This window comes from Sceloporus occidentalis, unplaced genomic scaffold (assembly GCF_023333645.1).
Source record: "Sceloporus occidentalis isolate IW3139 unplaced genomic scaffold, rSceOcc1.0.p SCAF_1, whole genome shotgun sequence".
In the NCBI taxonomy this organism is placed as follows: domain Eukaryota; kingdom Metazoa; phylum Chordata; class Lepidosauria; order Squamata; family Phrynosomatidae; genus Sceloporus; species Sceloporus occidentalis.
In genome coordinates this window covers 253546701-253559355 of record NW_028316981.1, presented here as the reverse complement: position 1 = coordinate 253559355, position 12655 = coordinate 253546701, and positions in this window count along the sequence as shown.

The window sequence follows — 12655 nt, the reverse complement described above, 5'->3', positions numbered from 1 at the left end:
ATAAAACCATAAGGCATTCCACAGACAGGGTCCCATTGAAGGAAAATATAGAACTTTACTGCATTGGCCCTGGAATGGGCCTGTAGTGTTCCAAAACGGTACGTTCTGGGGACGGGAGGTGATGGGGAATGCATTTTATCGCACAATGAGAATGCTGCCACCGCCAAGTGTCCCCATTCAATTCTGGATGTGTTCTCCAGGGGGCAATTTCCGGGAACACTTCAAGCATTCCCAAAAATCCCCCCCCCCTCTGGGACACATCTGGAATAGGATGGGGATGTTCGGCGGCGGTAGCAGCAGTGTTCTCACTGTGCGATAAAATGCATTCCCTGCTGCCTCCGGTCCCCAGAACGTTCCATTTTGGAACACTGCCAGTGCAGCAAAGTTCATAGAATTGGAAAAGCTTACCGAGGATGTGGACAAGCTCCTTGGCTGTGTAAGAAGGACGACTTGCCCTCTTGACCCTTGCCCATCCTGGTTGACCGTTCAGGGAGGGGATGTAATAACAACTTCACTACTCCGTATAATTAACCCATCCCTCCGGGAGGGTTTATTTCCATCAGCCTTAAAACAGGCCATAGTGAAACTTGTTCTGAAGAAACCCTCTCTTGACCCCCTACAAATGAGTAATTACAGACCGGTCTCCTTATTACCTTTTTTGGGCAAGGTGACTGAGAGGGCAGTCACCTTCCAACTCCAAGCTGTCTTGGATGAAACTGATTATCTGGACCCATTTCAAACTGGCTTCAGGGTCGGGTTCAGAGTTGAGACTGCCATGGTTGCCTTAGTCGATGACCTCCGTCAGAGCATCAACAGGGGAAGTGTGACCCTGTTGGTACTCTTGGACATCTCAGCGGCCTTCGATACCATAGACCATGGTATCCTTCTGGAACGCCTGAGGGAGTTGGGTATCAATGGCACTGCGCTCCAGTGGCTCCGGTCCTACCTCTTGGGAAGAATCCAGATGGTGAGGCTGGGGGACTGTTGCTCTCGTAAAAGAGAGCTGACATCTGGTGTCCCTCAGGGCACCATCCTGTCCCCCATGCTGTTTAATATTTACATGAAGCCGCTGGGAGAGATCATACGGAGACATGGAGCATGGTGTTATCAGTATGCTGATGACACCCAGATTTATCTCTCCATGTCTCCGACTGACACAGTAACTAAGGATGGCATCTCTCCTCTGGATGACTGTCTGGAGTCCGTAATGGGCTGGATGAGGGAAAACAAACTCAAGCTGAATCCAGAGAAAACAGAGATACTCGCGATAGGTACCCCAGATCCAGACAGAGAAATTTGTCATCCAGTCCTGGATGGGGTCACACTTCCCCTAAAGGACAAAGTTCGCAGTTTGGGAGTACTCCTGGACTCATCCCTACAGCTATCATCCCAAGTGGATGCGATGGCCAGGAGTGCTTGGTACCAGCTTCGGCTGATACGCCAGCTGCGTCCCTGTCTAGACCAAAAGAACCTTGAAACAGTAGTACATGCACTGGTAACCTCTCGCTTGGATTTCTGTAATGCGCTCTACATGGGGCTACCTTTGTACCAGGTTTGGAAGCTTCAACTAGTTCAAAACGCTATTGATATCAGAAAGCCTCTGAGGCAAGGCCAATATAAATTGCTGTGACTTTTACAAACTCATGCTCAGTGAAGAAAAACCACAGTCCCTTGGCCAAGTACACACTTCTGAGAAGTACACTTGGTGCAAGAACTGTGAAACCACCTTGACATGTTCAATATGCATAGCCATGTGAACCCATGTTCAGTGTGAAACCCAAAGAGTTTGGTTATGCAATAAGCCTCTGAAATATGCAAGAGGCCATCTTAAGTAAAGCCATGTTCAATGCCCAAATGTGTACTTTTGTGGATTTTGTTCCCCATCCATGTGGATACAATAATGGACATGTACTCCCATTGGCTAACGTGTGACTAGTATATATTCTGGAAAGCTATGTAGTGGGCTTTTCACATTAAAACAAACAGGCAAACAAACAAACAAACATTTCCAAAGAATTCCCTGTTCTTGCAATGGAACACATTGCAACCCCAGAATATACAGATTTCTGCCCCCAAATTGATCCTGATTCTATGTAAAGCTGGGGACATGAAATATTGAGTAAATTCACTTTTAAAAGAAAGAAAGAAACAAAGAAAGAAAGATCTGTCTGGACCAATTTTTTCAAAGAGTCTTGCTTAGGGGCTGTACAAACAGCCCTGAAGGGGTGGCATTAAGCAACCCCTTCTTCAGCCAGATCAGGGCTGTGGAAATGGCATGCCGCGGCTCCCATCTGGGTTTTCCAGGGCATGAAAAGTCACTGCAGAAAGTGGCTTCTTTTTGCATCCTTGAAAGATGCGATAGCCATGATGCTGTGGCTATACTGCCGGTGCTCCTTCAGTTCTGTATCATGTGGTGTGGCACACTGTGTCACAGAGCTCTGTGGGGAGAGCCAGGGTTTGCATCATGGAGATGCTATGGCCTGACCCCACCACAAGGCTGGCCCAAAGTGCCGATCTGCACAGGGCCTTAGAGTGGAAATACATTGGAAGTGTTTCATTGTGTTCTTTTGTTTCAGACAACATAAGAAGGCATGCATAAAGCTCATAGCATGCATATATATATATATATATATATATATATATATATATGCATACAGATGACAGCAAGAGCTTGGCTCAGCTTTTTAGGTAAAAGGTGCACTTAGAGACTTGCTTAAATATTCATGATTGACCAATTTACATTAAATGTGTATTTAGGGGCCTTTTCAAACATAGGCTGTTGACACAGTGGACAGTAATAGCTGCAGAGTTTATCATATGCCTACTGTTCGTTTAGAGACTGTCTAATATGAAAAAGTTGCTCGGTAAAATTTTATTACTGCCTATGGATGATGAGCAGCAGCTGTTCTGGTTGTCCACAGCAGGGCTCAAATAACTAGGCATAAAATAAAATCTTTTCTCGCCTCCTCATTGGATAGGAAAATGTGTTTCAGGTTGCAATCCTATGCTCACTTATCTGGGAGAAAGTTTCATTAAAATCAATGGGCTTTATTTCTAAGTAGCAATGTAAGGGTTGGCAAATTGTACAGCTATGCAATGCTGTCTCTGAGGCAGAGTATAGAATAAAAGTGAGGTGTACAAAACAGCTCAGCCTGGTTTCATCACATACTGTAGCAATATTTCTAGATGTCTAGACACATTTCACTGCAGGAAGTTCACATTTTGCCATTTATGTCTTCACATTTGGGGAAGCCATGGAAGAAGTATACAGAAGGTCTCAATAAAAGATTTTGCTTTGAAAAACCTCTGACTGTCCTCATGTTTTGATTACTGTTTGATTGTCATCAGACTTTGTCAAAATCACCCAAGATATACTTGCAGGCCAGCTGGTGAACTGTGGGCTAGCCAGTGCTATTGGTGGATTGGCAATTGGTTGACCAACTGAAATCAGAACATGTTGACTAATGCTTTCTCTTCATCCCCCAGAGGAGTGATTAGTTGGGTGCCTCAAGGTTCTATCCAGGACTCAATGTTGTTCAATATATTTATAAATAAGTTAGGCCAAAACAGCACTGCAGAAATAATGCAGTTTGACACAGACTTTAACTGTCATGACTCCATCCTATGGAAATCGGGGATTTGTAGTTTGTTGTGGCACCAGAGCTCTCTGACAGGGAACGCTAAATATATCACAAAACTACAAATTCCAGAATTCTATGGCATTGAGTCATGGCAATTACAATGGTGTCAAACTGTATTATTTCTACAGTGTAGATTCTGCCTAAGATGATATAATAGAAGACATGCTTATCAAATTTGCAACATGGCAGCAAATTAGGGGGGGAGGTCACAGGTATCACAGAGGATAGTATCAGAATTCCAAAAAGACTTTGAAAGATTAGAGATAAAGATGCAAACTAAAAAAATTGATTTTCCACAGGGATAGATGTAAGGCTCTAGAGCTAGACAAGAAAAATTAAATGCATCTGAAAGCAGTACACATGAAAAGGATCAAGGGGTTTCTGTAGATCACAAACTAAATATGAATCTGCAATGTTATATGTTTGTCAAAAAAGCCAATGCAATCCTATGCTGTATCAACAGGAGCAAATTACACATCAAGGGAAGTAGTATACCACTCTATTGTGGTTTGGTCAGACCTCTTCTGGAATACCATGCCCAGTTCTGGGTGCCACAACTCAAGGAGGACATTGACAAGCTGGAAAATGTCCAGAGGAGGGTGACAGATTATCAAAGATCTGTAAACCAAGCCTTATGAGGAATGGGTTAGGGAGCTGGGTATGTTTAACTTGGAGAAGAGAAGAATGAGAGGTGACATGATAGCCATTTTAAAGTATCTAAAGTGATGCCATGCAGAAGATTGAGAAAGCTTGTTTTCTGCTCCTGTGGAGACTTGAACACAAGCCAGTGGATTCAAATCACAAGAAAAGAGATCCCACCTAAACAATAGGAAGAACTTACTTTCTCTAAGCATGGTTCAATAATGGAATAGACTTCCTTAGAGATGGATTTTCTTCTTAAAGTCTTTACAGGTTGGATGGGCAACTGTCAGGGGTACCTTAGTTGTATATTTCTGAATGGCAGGAGATTGAACTATATGGTCCTTGTGGTCATTTTCAGCTTTAAGATTCTGTTTTTCTATGATCATGTAGAGTTTTATTTGCTATGGCCCCTTGATTATGGCCATGTGCCTACCTAACTTTTAGAGCAGGGATGGACAACTGCTTGGGGGCTGGGGTCACTTTTCTCCCCAAGAACCCTTGCAAGGCACACCCCCCATAAGAAACTCAAATACTTCCTGTCACCACTTTGAGAGGGATTGCAGAGGAAAATGAAGTTATCAGGTATAGTATAGAGGGAGCCTTGAGAGGTGGAGTATGATTGAAAGTTTTCATGCATACAGAGAGCTTTTTTCATGATTTTGGAGCAAAAAATTGCCCCCAAAATATCTTAGAATTTTGGAGGCTGGAGCTTTGGGAGACAGGTGGAAGTCTTCAGGGCCACAAAAACAGTCTTCTAGTAGTGCATGTAACCTGCAGGCTGCATCATGCCCACTTTTGTTTTACAAGAAGGAAATACTGAAGCTTATCATTTGGTTTATTAAACTGGATTGCCTCTATCTGGTTTAAAGCTTAATTTGGACAGTATCCTGATCTTACCACAAACTTTTCACCACTGGATTTGTCACCTGAATACAGCCTGGGTCCATCCCTACTTGCATAGCCACTCCTCCCAGCTCTTTTCAGATCTGGGAGTTTTATGATTTAAGAAAATGGCCACTGGAGCAGCTCTTCAAACACGGATGGACCTGAGCTGTATTCGGGCAGCAAATTCAGTGGTAAAAAGCTTATGATAAGATCAGAATACCTCCCAAATTAAGCCTTAAATGGAATAGAGGTAATAAACCAAGTGAAAAGATCCACTGTATGTGGTATCTTACAGACTTTGTAATCCTCTTTTCCCAACCTGGTTTTGAAAGTAAACAGATAGAAGGTAATTGTGCCTTCTGTGTTAGTCTGGAGGCTAACACCTCCATACTCCTCCATGTCAGGGGCAGCCATGACTAGCCTTTCATTGAATATTGAGAACCATCCTATGAAGAAACCATAAGACCAGTCATGTCTCGTGTATCCCACTTAATCATGTACTATCCTTTTCATGGTGGATCTTGTTTTTGTAGACACCCACCTTCTACAAATGTGTGAAAATATAAAAGGAAGGAAAATAAATCAAAATGTATATTATTAATAGACACTATCTCTTTTCTTTAGAAACTGCTTGGTGATTTTCTTTAAAAATGGAGTAGATAGATTATAAGTGATATACACAAATAGAAACATAGATGGTATTTTTAAAACATTTGTTCAACAATCCACCAAATTAGACCTGCACTTCTTGGTTTGGCAGATCTCATTCTGTGTTTCAGTGGTTTCAGCAAGCTAAACTCTACAAAGAGAGTTCAGTCAAAAAAGATTTGGCACCAAAATATTAACATTTGAGTAGCCAGTTGAAGAAAGAAGATTAGTTTCTGTTTCTTATGTTCTGTTAAGAGACAAAGGAATGCAAGCCATAGAGAAACTGACCTCAGTGCCTTCAATATGGTGTGATGTTAGTTAACAAGACTAAGGATTCGATAGGTAGTTTAGGAATTACACTTTCTTTTTCTTTTAATCCCATCCCCCACTCCACTGTTCAGGGATTAGCACTCCAGATGATTTTTTAAATAGCAGCCACTGAGCAGAAATAAAACTGATAGGCTTAAGAAACAAATGAGTCCTGAGAAGATCTCTAATCCTTCCTTAGAATAAAATGTAGACTCTTCACTTGAGCTCCAGAACAAAGCTCAAATATCATGAGCTGACTTTCTGAAATATGCATTACACATACTGAAAATATACTACTATGGCAGCTGATATTGTTATTTTGGACACTACATTACAGAACTGATCCAACATCCAAGTCAATATGTGTTACTGTTTTCAATGAGCCTTGCAAAATACTCAGGACTCCAGCTTGGCTTCTGTTAGCATGGATGCAGAAGATTGACAGCATATATCATTTCCTGTTAAGAAATTGAGTTGGAATCTTTGAAAGATGCATAAATCCACACACTTTCTTAAGTTGCTACATGATGGTAAGATCAGAGGAGCAATCTATGGAACTGCAGCTCCTGCAGTTTATTCAGGTTCACCTTACATTTTTTTAATCACAATTTGCAAGAGAAAAGAAGCTATGAAAAAGATGCTCTATTTCTTTTCCATTCACTGCACAGGGATAGTGAAGAGCTAAAGTACAACCTTCTCCTGTTCCTCCATTACATGAAATCATCATCATCATCACCACCCTGCTTTCCCCCTAGTTTGGGACTCAAGGTAGCATGTATCAGTTAAAACAAACATAGGTAAAAATTACAGCATACAAAAGTTAAAAAACAATCAAACTATATAAAATTAAAACTAGTTAAAACATAAACCAGCCAAAAATACAAATAAATGTCCAGAACATTATACAAGGCCTGTTCCACTTAAAAAGACAGTGGAAGATAGTAAGGTCAAACTGGCATTTTGGGGAAGCAGACTGTAGCCCCTCCCTAACCTGTTGCTGGGCTGGGGCCTGCCCATCCTCAAGGTTCCATGTAATTCACAACACTGAGACATAGCTCCCAAACAGACTGGCAGTAAGCACTGGCTTGGAGGCAGTGTGGGGGGTGTGGTGTTTAGATTATGCACACCCTGATGTTGTCCCCAGACGGTGGGCACTATTGCAATTCTCCGGCGGAATGGTGTTTATACACCACTCTCTGCAGGAGTGTTGCAAAGCTGCAGCAGCGGCTGAAAGGGCACCCCTTTGCCTGCTTAAAAAGGAGCAGCATTTCCCTGGGGAGGCCCACTCCCTTCTATCCCTTCCCCAGCTGCCAGCTTCCTCCTCCCAGCCCCCAACAGCCCATCCACTTTCCTTGTCCTTCCCTGGGCTTTCCTTCCTCTTCCCTCTGTCTCCAACTTCCCTTTCCAACTCTACAGGGTGCTCTCAGGCTTCCTTTCCCATCTCCCCTCTACCATCTGCTTCTTACCTTTCAGCCTCCATTTGCTCCCTTGTTTTTCCCTGAGTGGCACTCTCCCAGATGGCCACCACCCTCTGCATCTCTTCCCATGTCTTCCCCAAGCTTGTTTGTCCCCTGGGTCCTGACCCTCAGCTTCCTCCTCCAATTTCCCTTCTGCTTGTCCTCCCCTCCCTTTAAGCTTCCTTCTAGCTCTTTGAGCCCCTCCTCTCCCTCCTTGCTCTCCTGGGGCTAGTCTTCCTCCTCTCTTTCCAGGCACACCAGGGAGTAGTCATTCACATTCCCCAGCCTTATGGGGATGCCAGTGCCTCTGTAAATCAGCATTTGGTGGGAGGGTGATGATGATGATGATGATGATGATGATGATGATGATGATGATGATGATGATTTATTTATCACAAATAATCTGGGCAAGTTACAACAGTAAAGAAAATACATAGCAGATAACAATAACAATAAAAATAACATAGCAAATCACAATGACAATAAATAGCCAAAAATACATAGCAAATAACAATAAAAATAACATAGCAATTCACAACAATAAATAGCAAAAACAATACATAGCAAATAACAACAGTAATAAAAATAACAATGAAAAATGCATGTCAATTAACATAGCAAATCGTTAAAGTACAAAATTAATCCCCTTCTCAACCCCCCATCCCAGTCCTAAAATAAAAGAGTGTGAAGCAATACACACTCTTTAATAGTACAATCTAAACCCACAGGAAAAAAAAAAAGGGGGGGGGGACTAAAAGTTGGCACCGAGATAAAGCTCTCCGTGCCAGACACCCCTAAATGTTCACTAAAGCCCAGGTGGAAAGGGGCACAAAAAACAGCCTCTCGGTCTGGCATTCATTGGTGGGTGGTGAAGGAAGGGAAGGGAGTTTGGCTTAAGACCTGCCGCCACTATGCCCCCCATAGCTCAAATCCAAGAGCCGAGGCAAGGGTGTGGCCCTGGTGGAAGGAGGGAGAGGAAACAGCCTCTTAGCCTGGCGTTCGCTGGCAAATGGTAGAAGGAAGGGAGGGACATTACCCCCCTCCCTTAAGTCCAGAAGCCGAGGCAAGGGTGTGGCCCAGGTGGAGGGAGGGTGAGGAAACAGCCTCTCAGCCTGGCGTTTTGAAGCTTAGCAAAATCTGGGTACCATAATACAACCCATCCTTGCCCTGAGTATGCCACACAGCCACTGAGAAAGGCCCTCTCTTGTGTTCCCACCAAGTACCTGGGATAGTGGTGGGACAGAATGAGGGAACTCCTACAACATGGTTAGGCATGTGTGGGCAAATACATCCTTCAAATAACCTGGTCCTGGGCCACACATTGAATTGACTAAGGTATCTATGGCCCGGTACAGATGGGCCTTGTGGCATGTCCTGATGATGTGCTAGGCTTGCCTCAGGGCGTCTCTTACAGATGCCCCACAACCCTAGCACAGCTTCTATACGTCAAAATGACAACAACCTGTACAGATGGGCACCACCATTTTGACGATGGACGCCTAGCATCTGCATGTCATGGCACCATAATGATGTCGTGAGGGTGCCATTGGTGCACTGTGGTGTCATTATGGTGCCACAAAAAGAACCCGCTTTTCATGGGTTTGTTTTGCTCTGCAAGGAAGCCGTACGGTTTGTCCTCTGCAGCTTCCTCGCGGAGCAAACCAGGGCACCAGCAGACCGCTCTTTTTCGGTGGTCTATACCAGGCCCATATTGCCTTTTCCAAGTTTATTAATATAAAAGAGTCAGATTCTGTGACCCAGTACTCACCATTATTTTGCTTCAGATTTCAAAAATTGCCATCTTTCAGTAGCCCAAAAACAGAATTCAAATGACCAAGGAATGATCCTAGTGTTGCACAGCAATCACAGTTTCAAGACCTGTTTCCTCTTATTCCGGTTGTCATCCTTTTTGGGGGAGTCCCAAAACCCTGTTCTGGTGGAAGCAATTTCAATTACATTCAGCATGTTACTGGGTTTAAGAGCCTTAAACATCAGTAAAATCATTTCCCTTTACTCTAGATATTCTGGAAAGATCTGGAGCCCTCTATTCCTACAGTGCAGTGGCTGTCTGTATGGACATCCCACTGCCACATCTGCCACCACTGTGGGCCACTCACTCATTCTGAGGTCAAAGCAAAGTACCCAGCCATGTGATAGTTGCTGGACATCTTGTTCTGACCTTAGAAGTGAATGACCAACAGTGATGGCAGATCCATCAGGCTGCTCAGTGAAATGCCCAGACAGACAGACTCCATAGTGAGGAAATGGAGGCCCAGGTAATGATTGGAGATTGGGGTAGCTATGGGTCCATAGTCCCTTCTTGGCAGTGGGACAGCTCTGGTCCTTGAACTGATCTCCATGCTTTAAACAGTTTTAAACTTTCCATTGCCTAAGCAGACAGCCTTTTAAATATTTTTTTCCATTTTAGGAAAGGAAAACTATCCATGGAAATGACTTCCCTGAAAAGCTTTGCAAAGGATGGCAGACGCTGTCATCCTAAAGTTACACCCACTTGTTTCCACCATCCCCTGAGACTCAAGGCACATCATAATTTTCTTGCTTGAGAATAATATTCATATTGGAAAAGGTTGTAAACTGTAGTAAGAGAATGTGCCTGATTTACATGATGAATGACATGTAAGGCAGAAGACAATGGGATGGACATCTCACCAATGGGTAATATCTGACTTGGAATGTTTTGGGTCCCATCATGTCCTTCTGAAATCTCCAGTTGCCTACCAAACAGAAGACAAAGGAATGCTGCTATTTACAATTAGCTGAAGGAAAATATCTCATTCTAAATATATTTGCATTTGGACAAGTTCAAAACTTCTATAACTAGCAAAGACAACACACAGCAACACAAATAAAAGACTTGTCTGCACTAGCAGTTTCCCATATGGTATTGTGTATTTTCCAGTAATTTTAATACACATATCACCTGCTAAAACAGGGGAATCTGTGTATCTGCTTAGTTACTGAGCTAAATCTGTCTTAAATTCTAAATGGGTTAAATTTCATTTCTACCATTTTACAGAGCAATAACATTAATGCAGATGGTAGCACATATTTGAGCAATTGTAAAACTTTCCCTGAAGATTAAATGGGAAGGGGGGGGGGGAGTCAACCTAGCAAGATGATAGGCAAGCAGATTGTTTTTCTGCATCAGGATTACCCTAGCAGGTTCAGGTTTATTCAGACATCATAAAAATGTGCATGATATGCTGGAAGATGGGCATAACAGATAATGAAAGGAAAATTCATTCACTGTAAATGTCTCTTACTGTAACACTGACTTCATGCACTGCAGACACAAATGTAGACAAAAACAGTGTTTTTAATCCATGTGTATGATCCAAGGAAGATTGGGGGTATTCATTCATAGATAATAAGTAGAATAGGGTGAACAATGTGCTTTCCAGGGCTAAGAAAGTTCACTACTACAGGATCCCATAGTCTGCAGTTTTGGAATGGTAGATAGATTTCTTTCTCTTATGATCCATGAAGGCAGTCTGACTCTTCACCCACTGCCCTAGTAGTTCAGTTTATCTTGTGCCCCATTGTCACTCCACCTTAAAAATACTGTTACTTGGCTTATGAAGTTCTTGGGGGAGGGAGGCAAAGATGGTTTTCCAGGTGTATTCAGTGTGACCCCTCATCCACTGCTGACCCCAGGTGTTTATCAAGGCCAAAAAGCTGCACATACTGGCAGTGATATGTGGGAATCATCATGGTTTGACTGGGAGGGAGTTTGAGTACAATAAACATAGGGAGCTGTGGTTGCAAGTTGTAAGTGAACTCCTGTGCTCCGTCTAGGAGGAAGTATTTACTTCAGTGCTGAATTTAGGATCTTGTTACATTCATTCTTTGACTTAACATCCTACCTGGGTTGAACAAACACACAGGGTTCAAGGAGAGACCATATAGGCAGGACATGACAGACAGTGAGCATTGGATTTGCATGCATCCCTCTGCCAGCCTTAAATATAAACTGGACTGTGTATGTTAACGTGCAGCTGTATGAATATATGTTTTTCTATGTGGGAATAGCACTCACTCACATAAGAAATTATCGACGTAAACTCCAGTTTACATTCCAAATTCTGTGTGAGTAAATTAAGAAACTCAAATTTGGTTTTGTACCCTACTGTCTATACAGCTTGCTCTCTATGTGCATAATAGTAGAACACCCAATGCTGTGTTTTCAAACCCCATAGATGAACATGTTTAGCAAACTCTTTCTATGTTAGATATTCCAGTTGATGCAGAAGAAGAAAGGCTTTATACAGCAATCTCCATGAGGATCTTGCAAGGCAATGCCCCATCACTAACCCATTCAAAGGAAATTCACTGCTACTCCATTCAAAGGAAAATCAAAGGAAGACTAGCTCTTATGGGTACTTTCTTTATGCTTAAATTTGCTGTGTAATAGGTAAGAGTTGCTATCTTACAAGCTCCAAGAAACCACATCATTTGCTCCATGTGTTCAGAGGTGGTAATAGATTATGTGTTTCTTTGAAAATAGTCCACACCATGTTATATGGAAAAGTGTTTTGAAAATTAAGAGCAGTTTCAAAAGCAGCCTACCATAAGTATTGAAGTAAAGAACATTCATATATTTCCTTTTTCAGTTGTGCTGGTCTATGGAGATTTTTACATGGGAAAAAGTGACGGGAGCATAGTGGGATGCTCCTGTCACTATTGCGCATTTGCTCTGAGATTATCAGATGTTGCGTTAATCAAATCATTATCCCGTGAATAAAGATAATAATAATAATAATAATATAATTATTTATTTCCAACCCGCTTTTCCAATAGATCAAAGCGGGTGACAAGCAGAGTGCAATATACAATTGCAACAACAACAGCATCAATAAAAAACAGTTAAAAACAGAATTTAAAACAATTATACACAACGTTAAAATACAGGATAAAAACGTACAAACTAGCTGATTCAGCTTACATGTGCAGTGTGTTAGGGGGGAGTACAGGTAATTACACTGTCTGGGGGAAGGCTTGTTTGAAAAGGAAGGTTTTTAACCCCTTCCTAAATTGTTCAAGGGAGGTGGCTGA